Below are 19,780 nucleotides of genomic sequence, written 5' to 3' on the forward strand. Positions count from 1 at the left end.
AGTGCACCAGACGGGACTACCTGAAGAGTGAAGTTGGGCTCTCTAACTTAAGGCCTTAGGACCAGAGGAGGGTCCCCGCTGAGACCCCAAGGGATGTCCTCGGAGACCCTGTGCAAGAAGCAGGGCAGAACACCGAAGCATGTTTGAAACCGGATCGAGATGGGGTCGCGGAGAGCAGACCCTGGAACAGAACAGACGCGGGAGACCATCACTGAGACCCGAGGGTCATCACAGGCCCAGGAGGCCTGTGTCCAGCACAGGGGCCCTGGGGGGAGGGGCCGCAGGGGGAGGGAACCTGGGGGTAGGGACAGAGGGGGGAGGCGAGGGGGGTGTGGGGCCCCGGGGGGGCGGGGGGAGGGTCTGCAAGGAAGTGGGTGCAGGGGGAGGAACCACGGGGTAGGAGGAGCCTGGAGGGCCATGGGGGTGGGGCTGCAGAGTGGGAGGGGCCGGGGAGGCCTGCGGGGGGAGGGGCCGAGTGGGAGGGGCCTCGGAGGAGGGGTCACGGGATGGGGGGCCACAGGGAGAGGTCCACGGAGGTGGGGTGGAGGGAGGAGGGTTAACGGGGCGGGGGAGGGGCTGTGTGTGGGGCTGAGGGCAGCAAGAGAGGCAGCCGGGTGGAGGGTGGAGGGGAGGTGGGGTAGAGGCCTTGGGGGAAAGGGCTCTGGGAGTTGGGGCCCTCGGGGGCGGGGCCGGCTCAGGGAGGGAGCAGCGTTCCTGAGTTCAGCCGGAGAAACGGGTGTCAGATGACAGTTTGAACAAGCTCGTGTATTCACAATTATTATAACAAATTCTAATTGTTTTTATGTCGTTATTACATCATTTAAACATAACTAATTGTAATAAGAAGTCTAAGGACAAGCACATGGAAGAAATCGGGATTATTTATAAATACGATGAAGTCTGTCATCTGTTGAGTGTCAGCGACAGAATCCCCCCTAAAGTGACAAGCCTGGCAGAGTTTTTAACTAAAACAAAAACTAGATACCTGCCGTTTGCCTGAGATATATTTAAGAAAAATAAAGGTTGAAATGAGCAGAAATCCTGGGCAAATGCAAAATAAAAAAGTAGACACTCCCTTAGTACCCGAGCTTCCGGCGGGATTTTACTTGGAGCTCAAAAATCCGAGGTACGCAGGTGCAAGCTTGTTTATTATTCACTTATCAGAAGCACAATTTCTGAATAAATTTACCAGTGTCAGCGTTGTGTGCGCAAAAAGATAGCAGCTAAATACATAAATAAAGCAAAAGGTTTACAGGTGAGAAATCTGAACAAAAAGAGCACAATAGTGAGAAATCCTCCGGTTTCAGAATCAGGTGGATGTCTTGGATGAAATAGAAACAGATGGAAGAACTGAAAAGTGCCACCTCCGAGTCTGGGGACTGGATCACACTTTGATCACAGGTGACGCTTTTGTCATGTCTGTGGCTGATCCTTCAAGTCCACCCCATCTTTCACAACAAATACCAGTAAATATAAAAATTGGCTCTGATTTCACAGCACTTATTCTCCAGGTGGAAGCCAATGAAATTAAAAACAGCTCATGGAAGGGCGAACCCTGAAACCCGGTGTGTGTCAGGGCTGCAGGGGGCTTGGGGGCTTCCCAGACGTCTGTCCTGGGGAGGGGTTGCCCGCACGGAGAGCTCGGTGCCCTGACGTGCTGTGCACCGCTCATGTGCCGAGCCCTGGAGCCTGCAGACGCTGCGGTGTCTCCCACCTGCACCACCCCCGAACCAGTTTTTGTTCTGGCTCAGAATGCAGGACATAAATGAAGAATCACGTATCATACGGTTAGACACTTCCAGAGTGGACAGCAAACTCACAGACAGTGACGCGTATGTCCCTGTCCACCCTGACGGAGTCCACTCCTGACCAGTTGACCAGATGTAGAGCCGCCGTCTCAGACCTCCCGACACTGCGCCAAGCATGGGGCCCAGGCAGCTGGCAGGGTGGTCCCCACCCCTCAGTGCCCCATCCTGCTCCCAGGTCCTGCCCCATCACCATGGAAACTCCAGCGGCTGGGGCCGGGTCTCTACAACCTGCAAAGGGCCATGAACCCTGCAGCAGCCCGGGGTGCGTGCATCTCCCCCACCCTGCAGGGGGGAGCCCATCAAAGACTACCGCCATCCAGAAGGGTGGCATTTGCAGAGGGGACCTTCGGGACCCCGTGCGCCTGGCGAGCAGGATGCGAGGGAAGGAGGCGCCATTCCCCGTGGCCTGAGAGCCCGGGCCACGTGGGGGTGAGGCCACAGCGGGGCCCAGGAAGGGTGGTCCAGGGATGTGGTTTGAACCACAGAGGAAACACCTGTTCAGCCGGGTTTTAAACATCCTCAGCCCAAGAAGAAGCTGAGAGCCTGGAAGGTCACTTTAAAAATATTGATTTCGTAAGGATCAAACGTCCTCACAGCTGGGATCAACTGAATGACCAGGTAATTACAATGTAATTAAACACCATGCGTGGAAAAAGTAAGAAAGGCCTGATTTCACTTTTGGACACAAGTGCAACTGTAATCCCTTTAAAATAGCGCACTGATTATAGTCTCAAGCAAGTAACGGGTCAGCAGACAGACAATGGAAAGGCATCAAAAGAACAGAATAGGGTAACAAGGCAGGATTTATTCCAGAAACATACGTATAACTTAATATCAGAATATTCCCCAGCCTGATTCATTCCATAGATAAATCAGATGAAAAATAAGGTAAAATAACAATAGATCTTGAAAAAAATCATTACATCTGCAAGGAGCCTAAAAAATGTTGTGCAATTTAAGGATACAAAGAAATTGCCTTAACGCAATTACGACTGTTCACCTCAAGCAACAGCAGACATGATTTTAACAGGAAAACATTAAAGCATCTCAGTAAAAATCAGGAGGCATTTCCGAGTCCTGCTGGCCACACCTCATCCGCGTGGGCAACATCCTTGTGGGTTTCTTCAGAGACCAGACTTCGATGAGTGGTTCAAGCAAGCGGGAAGGAGAATTTTTGCTGAACAATGTTCTTCTCGTTTCATCATGGCCAGTGCAGGAAACTTCCGGTTCTGGGCCAGACGGAGCAAGGATGCTGCACCCTGTCTGTCCCCATCGGCTACTATAAAACCTGGATACCAGGGCGCCTGGGTGGCTCAGTTGATTAAGCGACTGCCTTCGGCTCAGGTCATGATCCTGGAGTCCCGGGATCGAGTCCCACATCGGGCTCCCTGCTCAGCAGGAAGTCTGTTTCTCCCTTGGACCCTCTTCCCTCTTGTGCTCTCTATCTCTCATTCTCTCTCTCAAATAAATAAATAAAATCTTTAAAAAAAAAAAAACCTGGATACCACGCACAGTGTAGCCATCTGAAGTCCATCGTAGCAGGCGGATCGCAGGAAGGACCGGAGTTCAAAGACAGCGGACACCCTCCCCGTGTCCTTCCGTGTCCCCGAACACAGCCGTGGCCCGGGTGCTGGCAGAGGGGTCCTGGAGAATCAGCGGGCTCTGCTTCCTAAGTGAGGGGGGCGTCTCCCAACACTCAGAGCCCCTGCCCTGCCCACTGTTCTTTGCCTTGTCTGCGTTGCCTTAAACCTCCAGCCCAGACAATGTCAGGGATGTGGGGCAACAGCAACCGCCAGAGCGGCGGAGGGGCCGGGGGGCCCCACAGCGCCTCCACCCTGAGCCGCGGTGGGCTCCCTCTCAGCCCAGAGGAGCGGGGGAGACCCGCGGCTGTTCTCTTCTCTCATCTCTCCACCTGGTCTGAGTATGGGAGCACCTGTGGGCTGTGAGCAGCCCGGGGAGACCGAGGCCCCGGTCTGGCTGGGGTGACAACAGGGAGCCTCTGGGAGCTGGGAAGACCTGGAGACTTGGATGGAACGTTAACAACTGTCTAAGGAACCCCAAGGGAGGCAGACGTCAAGAAGCCAATGGGAAGACAAAGGGCACACTGCATCACGGTCGAAGGGTCAGCTCACCCCGAAGACACAGCACGGGTGCTGAATCCCTACGCGTCTGAACAAGCAGCTTTAAGACAGATATAGCCTGAAGGAGACATGGACAAACTCACAACTGTAATTGGAAACATCAGCGCTCGCTCTCGGTAACGACAGACCGACAGAGCCTCGGGGAAGCTGAGGTGCCCGAGGCACCCGCCAGCTGCCCAGAGCAGAACACTCAGCCCTTTCCGCGCCCTGAGCGGTCACCACGGCCGGCCGGGGCCTGGCTTACAGAACAAACCTCAACACAATTTAAAGAACTGAAATCATGGGAAGTGTGTTCTCTGACCATAATGGAATTAAATTCTCAGGCAGAGAAAAATAATATGAAAATACCTGAGCACCTGGAAATTAAATAACCCACTTCTGAATAATTCTAGGGTCAAGAGACTGCCTCAGTGGAAATTAGAAAATAGTTTGAATTGAACAGAGATGAAAATAGTTCCTATTAAAATTTGTAGAATCATAGCTAAAGGAATTCTAAGAAGGAAATTCATGGAATTAATCTCTTATATTAAGAAGAAAAAGGGTCTAAAACCAATAACATTAAGTTTCCAATTTAAGGAAAAAAAAACAAAGGAATCTAAAGCAAGTAAAAGGAAGGAGATTATAAGGGAGAGAGGTAAGTCACCTTTCTGTGTAGTGGCAATGAACAACTGAAATCTGAGATGAGCAAAACAGTGCCGTTTACAACAGACTGAAGACGGGACCCTCGGTGACAAAGTGAACGGGACGCCTGTGGGGTCTTGCACCGATGGGCACAGTCACGGAGGATCCCATGAGCGCAGACACACTCCGTCCGTGCGTAAGATGCAGCGCAGGAAAAATGACAAGCTTTCCCCCAAACTTGTGTCTACAGATTTATATTAAGTCCAGTTAAAATTTCAGCACCATTTTTTTTGTGGCCATGGACGAGCTGATTCTAAAATTTACATAGAAAGACAAAGAAACTAGAATATCCTAAACAATTCTGAACAAAAAAGTAAATTTGGAGGATTTATAGTCCCTTATCATAAGACTTGCTTCAAGCCGCAATAATCAGCGCCTGTCATATTCATGAGGAGGTAAACACAGAGATCAATGGAACAGAGGGAAGCACTCGGAAAGAGACAGATGTGGCTGATTCACTTTTAACAATGGCACCGAGACCATTCAATGGAAAAGAATAGTCTTTCAACAAAAGGTGTCAGAGAAATTGGATATCCATTTGCAAAATAATAAAAAGGAACCCTGACTTGGCTTTTGCTCCTGATGCAGAAGTTAACCCCAAACGAACTGTAGATTCAAATGTGAAGGGTGAGCTCCATGATGTTTGGAAGGAAACGCTGCAGAGAGCCCTGTGACCCGGGTACAAGAGCTCCTGGGTGCAGCGCCAACACCACAATGCACAGCAGCAAACCCTTGAAGATGAGAAATTATCAGAATTAATAACTAAATAATAACTTGCTCCCTCAAAGGGGCTGGAGGGAATGAAAACACAGTTGCAGGCTGGGGGAAGCTATTTGCAAACCACATATTTGACAAACACTTTCACCTGGATTATAAAAAGGAAACTCTTGAAGCTCAACAGTAGGAAAACAAACGACACTGTTTAAAAACGGGCAAAGGACCGGAACGGAAGCATCATCCAAGCAGATGCAGGTGGCAGCCAGAAGTGCTCACCATGGTTAACCAGGGTTAGTGGAGTGCACCTTAGAACTGTGGGAGGGGCCCGCGCCGGGGGCCCCTGGCCAGGGGGGTGGGGAGGGCATTGAATTACAAACATGCGGATCGTGACCCGCTGCTGTGGAGACACATCTGCTCACACGGCGGAATCACAGCTCCCAGATTCCATGATCCCAGATCCTCACGGGTGGGGGTGGCGGTGTGGCCGAGAAAGGGCAGCCCTCGGGCCCAGGTCACAAGTGAGCCAGAGACAGAGACCAGGGTAGTAAGCACCTAGTACTTACAAGGTGATTGCGGTGGAGGTCACTAACGTTGGGGGGTCGTTCTGAGCGGTTATTTTAGAAGGGGCCCCGGGCAGGTGGAGCTAGAGAGCGTCATACTAAGTGAAATAAGTCAGAGAAAGACAAAACCATATGATCTCACTCAGGTGGAATTTCAGAGCAAAGGGAAAAGAAGAGAAAGAGAGGTAAACCAAGAAACAGATTCTTTTTTTTTAAAGATTTTATTTATTTGTCAGAGAGGGAGAGCGTGGGCGAGAGAGAGAGAGAGAGAGTAAGCAAGGGTACAAGCAGGGGGAGCTACAGGTAGAGGGAGAAGCAGACTCCCCGCTGAGCAAGGAGCCCGATGCGGGACTTGATCCCAGGACCGTGAGATCATGACCCGAGACGAAGGCAGACGCTTAACTGACTGAGCCACCCAGCCACCCCAAGAAACAGATTCTTAACCGAAGAGAGCAAACCAGTGGCCACCAGAGGGGAGGGCGGTGGGGATGGGGGAGGGCACCTGTTGTGATGAGCACCGGGTGTCCTATATAAGTGACGAATCACTATATTCTACACCTGAAACTAGTATTATACTGTATGTTAACTAACTGGAAATAAAATAAAAGAGGAGGAGGGAGAGCGGCGGAGGGGGAGGAGGGGGAGGAGAAAGAGATGCCCTGGGGTAAAGCAAAGTGGGAACTGATGGCGGGAATTCTAATTCCAGGTCCTTTTCTACATGTCCGGATGCTGGGTGTGAGCGGGTGGTCACACCTGTAAAGTGTCGGGCAGTAACTGAGAGGAACGAGGGTGGTCCTTCTCATCCCTGTGCCACAGACACCTGTTCCAATGGCTGAACGCGGAACGGCCACAGCACATGCTCACAAGGACAGGAAAGGGCTGGGCTTGTTGCCCGGTGACCGAGGGGAGGCAGGTGGCACGGCTGCTTGGGGGCTGGCGGGCAGTTTCTTCGGCAGTCACACGGACCCTGGCCATCCACACTGCTTGTAGGCATTTCCCCGAGAGACATGAGACTCGTGTCCACATAGAACACGACACGGATGCTGACGGCAGCCCTGTGCCTAGCCAAACATGAGAAGCAGCCACCTGGTTCTTCAACAGGTAAATGATCAGCAAACGGGAGCACATCCGTGCGATGGAAGAGCAGGCTGGAGTAGCATGAAAGCCATGCCCTGGGGTCCAACGGGATGCCGCTCAGCCACGCAGACGAGCCCAACACGCACACAAGGGCCTGGGTGTTCAAGGGAGACGTGCAGAGCGAGAGAAACCTTCTCTATAATGCTTTTTTTTATGACGTTCTGGAAAAGCGTAACACAGATGTGGAAAACAGAGCAGAGCTGGGGGTGAGGGGTGGGGGCACGGCCATGGAGAGAGGTTCCTGGTGACGGGACTCCCTCATCCTGATCGTCTTTGTGACCGTATGAATCTAAACAGGTGTTAAAGCCCATAACTGCGCACACATATTTAATGTCCATTTTACTGTATGTTAACTTAAATAAAACCATCCGCCTGAACACTAAAAAAATAGTCTATTCGAATTGAAAGACAAAGCATGTTCTTCTACCTGCAAATTTAATATTCTATCATTACATAAATTAATATTTAATTAAAATGTCATTAAACCAAAAAGTAGACTATAAAGCAAGACATTTAAAAAGAGAATACAATAAGAACTACAGTGGTATGAAGGAAACAAGGCACAGAAATTAATGAGCTGGAAAATGAAAATCACCCACACGGAAGGCAATTCTTTGAGAAGACCATTGGAACTGCACATTCCCACCAAGACCAGTGGGAAAACGAACTAACCCACAGCGTGCATTTTGGGGGATAAAAAATGAACATACCTTCAGAAGCAACCAAGACTGAAAAGAGAACAGTTGGAATAATTTAACACCAACCAATTATAAACATCAGGTGAACTAGACAAATGACAAGGAAGACAACATAACTAATTGAAGCAGAGGAAAGGAAAAAAAAATTTAAAGCTCATCTTACGCTTTATGAATTTGAATCAGAGATGAAAGTTTTTCCCACAAAGAAATCACAATACCCAGCTTTTTAAAAGGCAAATCCTACCACATATTTATGGAACAAAATACAAATTTTCCACCACATGCACAGTGGGAATTTCTCAAAACACTGTCAGAGGTTACTATAATTTTGACAGCAGAAAATCATGGATCCCAAACAAGACAATTGCATTATGAGCAAAGTATGAATAGGACAATGAGTGTCCATGTCTATAGATAAGAAGTTCTTTTTTTTTTATTTTTTTTTTTAAAGATTTTATTTATTTATTTGAGAGAGAGAGAATGAGAGATGGAGAGCACGAGAGGGAAGAGGGTCAGAGGGAGAGGCAGACTCCCCGCCGAGCAGGGAGCCCGATGCGGGACTCGATCCCGGGACTCCAGGATCATGACCTGAGCCGAAGGCAGTCGCTCAACCGACTGAGCCACCCAGGCGCCCTAGATAAGAAGTTCTTAATAATACAGCAAAAAGAATGCAACAGATGTAAAAAGAAAAACATGTCATTCCGATTTGGGTTTATCCCAGAAAGGAATGGGTAGTTCAACAGCAGAAATCAATTCTGTATTTCTCCACATTAATAAAACAAAGGAGCAAAATGATATGCTCTTCTCAAATGATTCAGTTAAATTATCTCATAAAATCAAACGTTTGAATAATAAAACATTTACAATAATGTAAAAAAATTGATAGTACCAGTCACAACCTAAGAAAACATGCATAAAACATTTGGGGGAAAATTACAAAACCCCTGAAAAAGTAGTAAAAGCTAAAAATTAGGAGAGGTGCGCCGTATGCATGGGTTATGGACACTGTTATAAAGATGTTGATTTCCCTCAAACTAGATTATAAAGCCAATTCATTTCTAATTAAAAATTAAAATCCCAACGTCTTTTTCCTCTTCCTCTTCTTTGTTATCATTGTCTTCTTCTTCTTCTTCTTCTTTTTTTTTTTTTTTTAAGGAGAAAGGTCCTGAGCAACTACTTTTCACAAGGAGCAGAGTAGAGCCTGGAAGCTGAGCTCAGTGCGGGTGCTTAAGGGGAATGTGGTCGTGTGTCCCTCACACACTTCAGTATATGGTGCTAGTTATTCTCACGATAAGGAAAATGGAATTTGATCCCAGGGCACACCATGTACAAAAATTACTTCCATTTGGATTAAAGACCAAATGTAAAAGATGAAGTAACAGATTTTAGAAGTCAACACAGGGGGCTAATTTCATGCCCTTAGGAAGGTAAAGGGTCTTAACAGGACGCAGGAAGTACAAACTAGGGAACAAGAATCTGATGATTTAAATTACATTAAAATCAAGCCCCATCGCTTGGCGACCGATCTATGAGGACAGTGAAAAAGCAAGTTGCAAAGGTGGAGAACATAATTGCAAACCATGTGGTGGATGGTGGGTCAGTGCTCAGGAATACAAGCCCTTCTGTGGGTCAGTGACAGCAGGAGAGTCCACACACAGATGCTCACAATTGCTGCCAGAGAACATCCAAATGAGCATAAATATACAAAGTGACACTCAACATTCTTCATAAGCTAGGACGTGGGAAGTGAAATGAGATACCATCACATGCACTCACGCATGCATATGCTCACGACACATGCATGTGTGCACGCAGTCCCACACCCACACCCACATGCACACACCCACACATATATGGTCAGGCACCCCCACACATGCATATATGTGCATGCATGCCCATGCACACACTCACACACACATGTGCACATCCATGCACACACACCTTGATGGCCAGGATCACTGAGTGAGCAGCCTGTGGAAGCGGGGCTCCCACATGCTGTTGTTGGGGTCCCCGGACACCTGGACACGTGCATCTCGTGTCAGTCCACTCCTTGGTGTGTGGTCTGGAGAGTCTAGGGTGCACGCACATTCATTTGTGCACCCAGAGGTGTGTGCAGCCGCAGTGCTCAAGGGAGGAGATCTGAGGCAGTCTCGATGTCCACCAGCAGTAGAAGGGGCGAGGCGCATCCATGACGTGGATTACGGTGGTTGTGACTTACTGAACCTCAGCTACACATATCCGGGGATGATTATTCTCAAAAACATGGTATTTGAAGGAGAAAAAAAAACAAGCCATAGAATATACTCTGCATCATCCCATTTATTATAATGTTCAAAACGACAAATGTAAATAATATGTTGTTTATGGACATGAGTTGTACGGGGAAAGCAATCTTATTTGAAAAGCAAGGTTAATGCAAAATTCAGGATAGATTTTATCTTTGTGAAGGAGAAGCACCTTATGACCATCGAGGGGCCGTGGGAGGGGTTGTTCAATTTCCTGTGCCAGGTGGCGGGTGAGCACTAGTCCTTTATTCTTATTATTAGTTCTTGAAATGTGCATGCTGGTTGCTGCCCCCCGTGCGTCGGCTGTGTTCCAGAAGGTAAAGCGATGTCTCGGATGTGGAGCAGGAGAGCGGTCAGCTCGTGGCCCCGTGCTGGGCAGGAGAAGAGACGCCACATGTTGGTGGCTGACCGAACACAGATGTACCAAGACCCTGTCCCGTGATGTTAGAACCGTGGCAGTTTAGTAGATCACGGAGAAGCAGAATGGAGGAATTGCACTCCCACCGTTCTGGTTGGTCGGGATCTTGGTGGCCGCCTCAGCGGGACAGCCACGGCCCCCTTCCACCCATCTTCCTGAGAGGAGCGGCGTGGAGGGGGATGGCACCTCAGTCCACACGCCAAAGGCACTCGGGCAGATACGCTCTTCTTGCTGCCGTCACAGCGTCCACAGCCTGGTCTCCATGGTTGGAGACAGCTGCCCACACTGCATCTCCTTAGAAACACTTTTCACGGGTCGCATCGCCACCTGTGTGCAACTGGAGACAGCCCTGCGGGGGGGCTGCTTCAGACCCAGCCCAGAGCCTGCAGGCTGTTATCTTGCTTCTCCAGGGAGCTTGGAAGCTGAATGCGAGGCACTCAGAAGGGAGGTGAGTCCCAGGGCTACCGAGCTGGGCCAGACAGGCAGTAGGAGGAATGGGGACTTGGAAGCGAGGAAGGGCTTGGGGCCACTGTCGCCCGTGGCTCATCAGGAGAGGCACCGGAGGCTGGAGCGACCAGGTGGATGACGGCCTGTTTGCCATCCACGGCTGGTCTCTTCTGTGTCATGGCTACTGAAAGGCAGCATGCATCCTGGCTCCCGGGACATGTTGAAGGGGCCACGGGAGGGGTGTGTGCACATCCTGATGAGGAGTCAGAAGTCCGGGGGTGTGCATGTGTGTATACCACCGTATGTGCGTGTGTATATGTGTGTCGTGAGGACAGACGCAAATTGAAAATGAGAGGCTTCATTCTCCTTGTCGTGAGCTCCAGCTGAGGAATGTGTCCTCAAGGGCTGGCGGCCCCCTTCTTGAGATGCAGACATCGAGGGACACGGTGCCCTGTCTCTGTGCTCCCTGCCCTGGGAGGTGGGAGCCTAACTCTGGGGGGCACCTTGCTCCACTCTGCAAAGCCACCTCCCGTCCTAAGGATTCGGGCGGCCAACAGGGGCTCTCCCCAGCGACCATGATCACGGGAGGCCTGACCGTGTGACAGAGGGGACCCAGCAGGCCCCCTCTCATACTTGCAGGCTAGTTATGTTCCTCTTGAGAACATGGATGGGTGGGGTGAGTCTGCCGGGCCACGTGCGGGCAAGATTCCCATCTTTGTGCTTTCTTAGCAGATTGTCCACGACCCTTGTCCCGTCCTGCCTTAGTGCTTATTCACTAATAGGCCTGTTTTCTGTCTCCACTCCTGTTTGGGGAAGTTTTCTGTGTTTGAGAAGAGCTGGCTTTGTTTCTTAATATTTCCCCAACAGTGTGGATGCGTGTGTGTGTGCAAAGGGACAAGACAGGCCACTTGGATCCCTGGATGCCCGGTGGGTGCTGAGCCGTGGTCACGGGAGGAAGACGGCCTTGAGAGCATCACGGACAGCAGGTGGACGGCCAGTCCGCAAGGTAGATGCCAGCGGTCCTCCTGCATCCCTGTGCCAAGCCTGGGCCTGACTGGTGTTGGCATTAGTGACAATTGTTGAATAAACTCTTGAGAAGTTCCCCCCAAACACAGTACGCTTTATCTCACGTTGTAACATGAATATGCAGGTCTGCCTACGCATATTCGCTCAGCGGGTAGTATTTGGTGCTTCGAGAAAAACAATTTCAGAATAGATCAGGGAAAACTGACAGCCCTGATACTTGGCTCGATGTGAGGGAAGAGCGAGCAGGGAAGCAGAAACTGAGCCCATGGTCCTTCTGCAGCATCTACTGGGGTTTGGGGAGAAAGGGTGTCATACTTCAGCCGTGCACAAGAGAACCCAGAAGGACTAACAGATACTAACATGTCCACCACCCGCAACACATGCAGAGCTGCTCGTATTTGCTTCTGGTTCTTACTAAGACACCGGTTTCAAGGGGCAAACAACTACGGTAGAGTTGGCTTGCATCCTCCCACTGAGTTTTATACTTTACTGTGTGTCTCTATTTAAAAAAATGTATTATATTTTAGTGCCTTACGTTGTCAAAGAAAACATAGCCTCTTTGGGACTTTGTTCTTTCACTCGACATCACGTGGTTGATTTAATAGCGGGTTGTGATGGTAATCGCGTGCATGTCTCGCGCATCCTCGCGCCCCGTTCTCTGCGGGCTGTCCCCGGGAGCTCTGATCACTGTTGCCTGTGCCGTGAGCGCCCCTGCACACTTCCTCGTAAGAGTACCTTCAGGTCGGTCATCCTTAAACACGCTGCGCCGTTTCCCCCAAAATTACCTTGAAAATCCATGACGTGTCTCACAAGTTTTCGGATTGGAATCCAAGTTTGTAAAGGTTTCATAGCTGCATAGAATGTGAATTATGACATCGGATTTTGTATATATGTTTTCTCCACTTTCACCATTCATTGGATTTATAGAAAATATCATGGTTGGCAAGGCCTGTCATCATTCCCAACCCTATCAGGCCCATCCATCGACACGTATCTCGGAAAAGTCTGACTTTAATAACTTGTCCAGACACACTTCTGTATTCTGGTTCTAAGACAGGTAGTTTGATACGGAGACAGAGAGACAGAGAGAGCAGGAGGAAGAGGGAGAGCGGGTTGGACATGCTGTCTTTCGTGAGTTTGTGACGGGCTGATGCATTTCCTACGAAGCCCTCAACGGCACGCATCACAGTAGGATTTAAATTTGTGGTGGTGGATGTGAGTCCAGCTCTGTTGGGGAGATGGGCCGGTGTGTCACCAGGTGGTAGGAGTGGCAATCCCTGAAGGAAGGCATTTGTGTGGGTGACCAGTGCTCCCCTCAACACGGCGCCGAGACCCAAGTGTGATAAATACATACAATGGGGAAAAACAAATTTAAGAATAGAGATTGGAAAGGATGAGGGACTAGTGCCATTTTTCACATGATTTCATGGCTGAAGAATCTTAAAAAGTCTATAAACTATGAGAACCAATCAGTGCATTTACGAATGTCACTCGAACTCTGCTCAGGATACAAAAATCGATTATGTTGGTTGGCCACAAATAGGAAATAAAACTAAGAGAACAGTATCAGTTGCCATAACATCAAAACATTTTCAATATGTTTTGCAAAGGAACACATTGAACAAAAATATGTAACCCTTTTACACTGACAAGTACAAATATTACAAAAGTAGCTGTTGAGGGAAACCAAGACTTGAATAAATGGAGGGGTCCAGCATGCTCATGGATTGGAGGACCCAGTGTGAAAATGCAAATTCTCGCCCCAATTAATGCGTGGTTTGATCTCAAGCTCTGTCAAAATTCGAGCAGTATCTTGGGGTGGAAGTTGAGGGAGCTCATTCTAAGATTTGCTGGGAGACGCTGAGAGCCAGGAGCAGTGGGACAGACAACAGGCGGGGGTCTCAGGTTCCCCGACCTCCGTCACCATGGTGACTGACAGCACCTCATCCTGCAAGCCTCCACCCCATGGGCCTCCTGTGGATGTCCAGGGCCCCTTGCATTGTGTGTTTGCCCCTGAGAATCAATGGCACCAGCCCTTCGCTCTGTGAGGAGTTATTTTGTGGGCTCAGGGGTGCCGGGCCCTGATTCACCTCTGAGTCCTTCCCATCTGACTGCTCGACACACCTGCTGAATGAATAAAGCTCACAGGGCCTGAACGATCAGTCACAGGGATGCGAGTTCGTCTTTGCCAGTGGAGGCCCCAGGGCTGTCACCCCCTCTGCTCCCGGGGACCCAGCTGCCACACAGTGATCTAGAAACCACCTGCGGGAGCAAGCCCATGTCCCCACCCTCCAGCCCCTGACTCTACCTGGGGGTCTGTCCTGGGAGCACTGGGCTTCTCAGGATCAGAAGGGTCCCAGATGATGAGGCCATGGGAAGGAGGAGCTGCGAGCGGCTGCTGGGCTGGGTGGCCAGGATGGCAGCCTGCCGAGGGCATTGGAATCACAGCTGCACCAAGTCCTGCTGGGCGGTGCTGGGCAGGGGCTGGGACAGCAGCTGGGGCACTCCCAAGGGGAGGACAGAGCTCTACAGGGAGGCCAAACACAGAGGCAGTGGAGGCATCAACTCTCTCTGCTCTGGGTCACCCAGGGAACCGTCCCCAGAAAAGACAGTGGTTTCAGATTCTCCATGTGCCACAGGTTCCTCGGAATGTGGTTCCCACATTCTTCACACAAGGGAGTGCAGGTGAGCATTACGCATGGCCACAGGGCAGCGAGCACACGGGGTGTGCCAAGATGTCAGGATGGAGGGTTGCCGGGAAGCAGGGCAGCAGGGATACAGAGATGCAGGGATGGAGGGATGCAGGGCAGCAGGGATACAGAGATGCAGGGATGGAGGGATGCAGGGCAGCAGGGATACAGAGATGCAGGGATGGAGGGATGCAGGGCAGCAGGGCAGCAGGGATACAGAGATGCAGGGATGGAGGGATGCAGGGCAGCAGGGATACAGAGATGCAGGGATGCAGGGATGCAGGGCAGCTCACCACCACTTCCTGTCCAGGGTGCCACCCTTGAGAGGCAGATGGTGTCCCTGCAGAGACAACAGGATGGAAGGGGTGGGTGGCCACTGACCTTAGGAGGACAGGACTGTAGTGGTTCAAAGAACCTACCCCCTCACTAACCTTGCCTTCCACCACGTCCCCATCAGCAAGCCTCAAGGCCAGGAGCCTTCCTTGGGTCTTGGGTGAGATTGTGCAATATAATCTGTGATATTAGTCATGCATCCCACGGGCCCAGCCTGGCTGTGAACGGTGGACGTGCAAGATCAGGCGAGACAGTGTGGGGACCAGGTTGACAGAGCCTCCTGAAGGAAGGCGCCTTTGCGAGGGCCTCTCCCCAGTGGCCCTTTTCACAAATGGGGAGACTGAGGTCCAGCAAGCACTTGCCCTGCTCACCCCAGGGCTCCCATCCTCTCTGGCTCAGTGGTCCCCACTCCTGTGAGCTTCACATCTTCTAGTTTCTTAGCAAGGGGATCCAGTCCCGAAGTCACCTGACCAGCATCTGGTTCCCTGCCACCTGGGACAGGTGAGGTAGGGAAACTGAAGGACTCTGTAAAACTCTGCTCCTGGCTCCCTTTCCTGCTTCTATCCTTGCTAGGACCGGCATTCCCCCCTTTACACAGACCTCAGAACGCAAACAGTATGTGTCCTCCTTGCAAGGGACAAGCAGTTAGTGATTTCTCTCGAACAGATCCCTTCCAAGGAAGGACCAGGTGAGAGTGAGCTGAGGAACCCTCATTTGTGGATTCCAGACCACCAAGAACGACGCCAAGGCTCCCTGGCTCCAAGGAATGCCTCCTGGGTCCTCGTCTTTGTTCTAACCTGCTCCCGGGTGCCCGAGGGGACACATGCACCAGACCACCATCCTCAATAAAACCCTCGGGCCCCAAAAAAGATGGGACTCTCTCTTCTTTGCTCTCTGGGTCTCCCCAACACTCCGTCTGTACCTGTTCTCTGTGTACCTTCAATAAACTCTGCTCTCACCTCTGCTGGCTCGAGTTTGATTTCTGTCCTATGTGCAGCCAGGGACCCTTTTGGCTGGTCCTGTGGGACCCCATCTGGGTCCCCGGATTCGGCCTGTGGCATCACAGGTACAGCACCCCATCAGCATCCAGAATCCCCGCCTGTCTGTGTGAGACACCTCCGTGCTTCTCTCTGTTCAGAACCAGTGGGCCTCCCCGAGTCAAATGTTCTGGGTGGACCGGCCACTTCCCACACAGGCAGTGTTGGTGTTCTTGAGGTTCTGTGCTTGTGCTGATTTTTGGTCGGATTTGTGGAACCATGAGGGATGCCTGGAAATGTCTACGGGTAGCAGCTTGGAAAGGTGGAGAGCTTCTCGCTCACGTGTCCCACCCACAGCCTGGTGAGGCCACTGCATGCGGACGGACGGCCCTCAGGAGCAGGCACCAGGACGTGAGGAGAAGAGGGGCAGGGGAGGGGAGTGAGGGGTAACTGCCACATCCCTGCAGCTGTCGGAGAGCAGACTGGGTGGGTCGGGGGCACATGGTGGGGAGGACACGCGGCCGGTGTCTGATCCCGCCAGCGGTCCGTCCGCTGGGCTGACTCCCCAGGGGCGGAGTGAGGCCCCTGGGACCCAGCTCAGCGGGCGGCTGGCGCGCGTCCCCCCCTCCCCCCGGCAGGTTCTCTGTGCTGGCAGAGCAGAGCCTCCCATGGAGCAGCCACCAGAAATCGCAGCCTCTCCCAGCCTCCGCCAAAGCCGCAGCTGAGGCTGCTCTGCATCCTCAGGGAGCCGTGTATGAGCAGAGCTTGGCTCGCTGGGCCAGCGCTGCCCGCAGCCTACCTGGCATCACCACAGCTGGGACTCCTGGCGCCACGGCACCTGCTGTGTCTCTGCTGGCCTCTTCCTCCCGCCCTGCCCATGTCTTCTCCCGTTGGGTGGCACCCCAACCTGCGAGCAGCGGGGCACCGTGAGGACTCGGGCTGGATTGGAGGAGACCATTCAGCTGAGACCGAACAGGTGCAGCCCCTCACCTGTGTCCCACCTGCAGATTGCTGTGAGGATCCAAAACACCGAGCCAGCAACACCCCCTGTTTCTGATGATGCTGGGTCTCGCTGGGGGCTGGGGTGAAGAGCGGGGGAGGACAGTTCCCCTAAAGTGGCCCCAGACATGTATGGCCCAACCTGAGACAGTCCTTCCCTGCACAGGTGTGTGCACATGCATACGTATGGCACACACAAACTCACATACACACACAGGTACATTCATGTCTTGGCAGGTGGAGAGCTTGTTCCCAAGCTGGCTCACGTGGCCTCGTGGCACCAGCTGCCAAAGTGAGGACCACGGGGCCCCGGGGACTAGCAGGGCAGAGTTGGGTGGGGCAGGAGAGACGTCCTCTTGCAAATGTGAGTAGGGCTCTGAGAGTGAGCACCGTGTTAGCCTCACCCGCCTGGGCTGAATGTCAGCTTGGCCTGGTCCCCACCTTTCTCCTCACCCCGGCACCACAATGGCCTGGGTGCCAGGCTGTCTGGTTCTGCACTGGCGCCCCTGGCCCTGTAGCCTCCCCGTGACAGAGCCCAGTGTCCATTGTCTGCCCGTTCACACCTCTCCTCTCATGCTCTGCCCTCTGCTAGTCTGTGTGGTGACTAAGGATGCCCGGTACCTCCCCAAGGTGTGTGGGGCTGACGGGGCCTCTGTAAGGGAGAGTGGGTGGACACGGAGCGCCGAGACCCACTGGGCATGCGGCCTTCATCCCCAGAAGGGGGAGACCCATGGGAGAGAGAGACAGCGGCCAGATCCACATGGGCCGGGCCTGGGACACCACCTGGACACTCAGGGAGCTTCACTCATGAACCACTAACCGATAGAATGACCAGAGTCAAGGAAGCTTCTAGCACCTAGAATGACCAAAGACGGAGCTCATGAGCAGCTGTGTTTCCCTGTGGCTAGAGCCCCGGGAAGTGCCCGGGAGGTCCCTTTGCTCCATATGGTCTTCGGGAAAGGGATGAGTGTCCCGCCACTGACCGTGTCCCAGCCCGGGTGGGGGCCCGGGGGATGGAAGGCCCAGGTGGGGGTGCTGGGTGGGGCTGGGGCTGCGATTTCTGCGTGTGATACAGCTCGAAGGTGCTAGTCATCTGTGCAGGGGATTCAAGAAATACCAGCCCGAGTCTTCCAACAGGACCATGAAAAATGTCTGCACAGATCTGTGCGGTAATCGGCCTTTGTTCCCGCAGAGCGGCCGCGTGCACGGTGCACCCAGAGCCACAGCTGCCTGGCTTCCCTCCACCTACGCGGCATTCGAGAAACCAATTGAAAAATCCACTTGCGCGCTATCTCCGTGAATCTTCATTTTCGCCTCCGCTTAGCCAAGCTGGGGAGTCTGGATGCAGAGTCTGCATCAATTATGGCATCTCGGGGTTGGGGGGTGGGGGTGGTTTCAAGGTCAGGAGCGCCCACACGCCACCCTGTCCGTCTCCCAATGATTGCCCGAGAGCCAATCTCTGGGCCTCACATTCCCTATTGGGAGCTCTCTCAAGCATGAACTATCAAATTATTGTCAATTCCGGTTGATTTTCTAACAGACAATGGAAAATCTTCAGTCGACTTCATATATGACTTTTATCCACTTTCTTATTTATTCAAAAATAGCAGAGAAAGGTCACAGGCCTGGCACATGCAGTTAGCTCTTTGCTGTTTATTGAGTTTTTATGCTTGGTTTAAAACTGAATTACTGGGGCATAAAGTGAAAATGCATTTATGCCCTTCAGGAAAATCTGTACATAAAAATTAAATTGTATTATGAAAAGCAGAGAGCTGTCTGGGAAGCCCAGAAGAATTGATTAGGAGATCAAAGTGCCTGTGAGGACACGTAATTAGCCTTGTCATCATAGGTGTCCTCCTGTCACTTGAGGTCATCATCCCGGGGGGCACATCCCTGTGGATGCCGGGAAAGTGGTTGGCACACCGGGCATTGATTGAAGGGTGGAGGGAGGTGGTCCGGGATGCAGCACCCCTAGATTCACCCTGAGGCTGGATGGGGGAGCTCAGAGGAGACGATGCCCTGGCCGCCCCCAACGCTCCAAGTCCGTGGGTCTGGGGTGGGCTCTGGGGCCAGGTAGCCCCAGAGGTGACACTGGTGTGTCCAGATGGCAGCAAGAGACCTGGGGGTGCAGACAGGCTCACAAGAGAGTGTGGTCGTGGGCAGAGGGTCTGCAGCAAGGCCACACTCACACCTGAAGCCAGGCTTCCAAGTGCAGGTAAGCCAGGTAAGGTGTAGGGAGGAGAGCGTAAACTTCTCTCAGACTTGTAGGATAAGAGAGAAGGTGGTCCTTCCCATCGTGGGTGTTGGGTGGTGGAGCAGGTGCATGCCCCCTGCCCCATCCCTGCCCCAGCATGGGGTCAGACAGCGAGGACCTTCAGAAAGCATCTTTTAGACTCCCTCCTTTGCCCTGGAGGGGCGGAGCCTGGCCACCTGGGATCATCATCTCCACTTGCTGCCCTGATCGCAGGTCCGAGGAGTCTGGGACACCAGGGCCTGTTTCTAGGGGTGAATAGGGAGGCACTGAGTCTCCTTGTCCCAGCGCCGGTTGATGCACTGGCTCCGTCTGCCATGCTCGCCTCAGCTGAAGTCCTTGTGAGGAGTCCCCCTCATCAGAGCAGGGTCAATGCCCATCTGTGGCTGTGAGCACAGGAACAGGTGACCCTTGGCCCGGGGGCCCAAGTGTGCTGGCTGGTGGGCTCGGGACACCAGTGCACCTGCACAGAAGGTCCCTATTTTAGTGTTTATGTTCACACAATTATAACGTGATTTATACAAACTCAGGATGCATGTCCTACGAGGCGTGTGACAGAGGTGCGTGAAGAGCCGTGTTGTAGGAAATGGGATTTGCTCAACCTTCTCGTGT

This window comes from Zalophus californianus, chromosome 9, assembly GCF_009762305.2.
Source record: "Zalophus californianus isolate mZalCal1 chromosome 9, mZalCal1.pri.v2, whole genome shotgun sequence".
In the NCBI taxonomy this organism is placed as follows: domain Eukaryota; kingdom Metazoa; phylum Chordata; class Mammalia; order Carnivora; family Otariidae; genus Zalophus; species Zalophus californianus.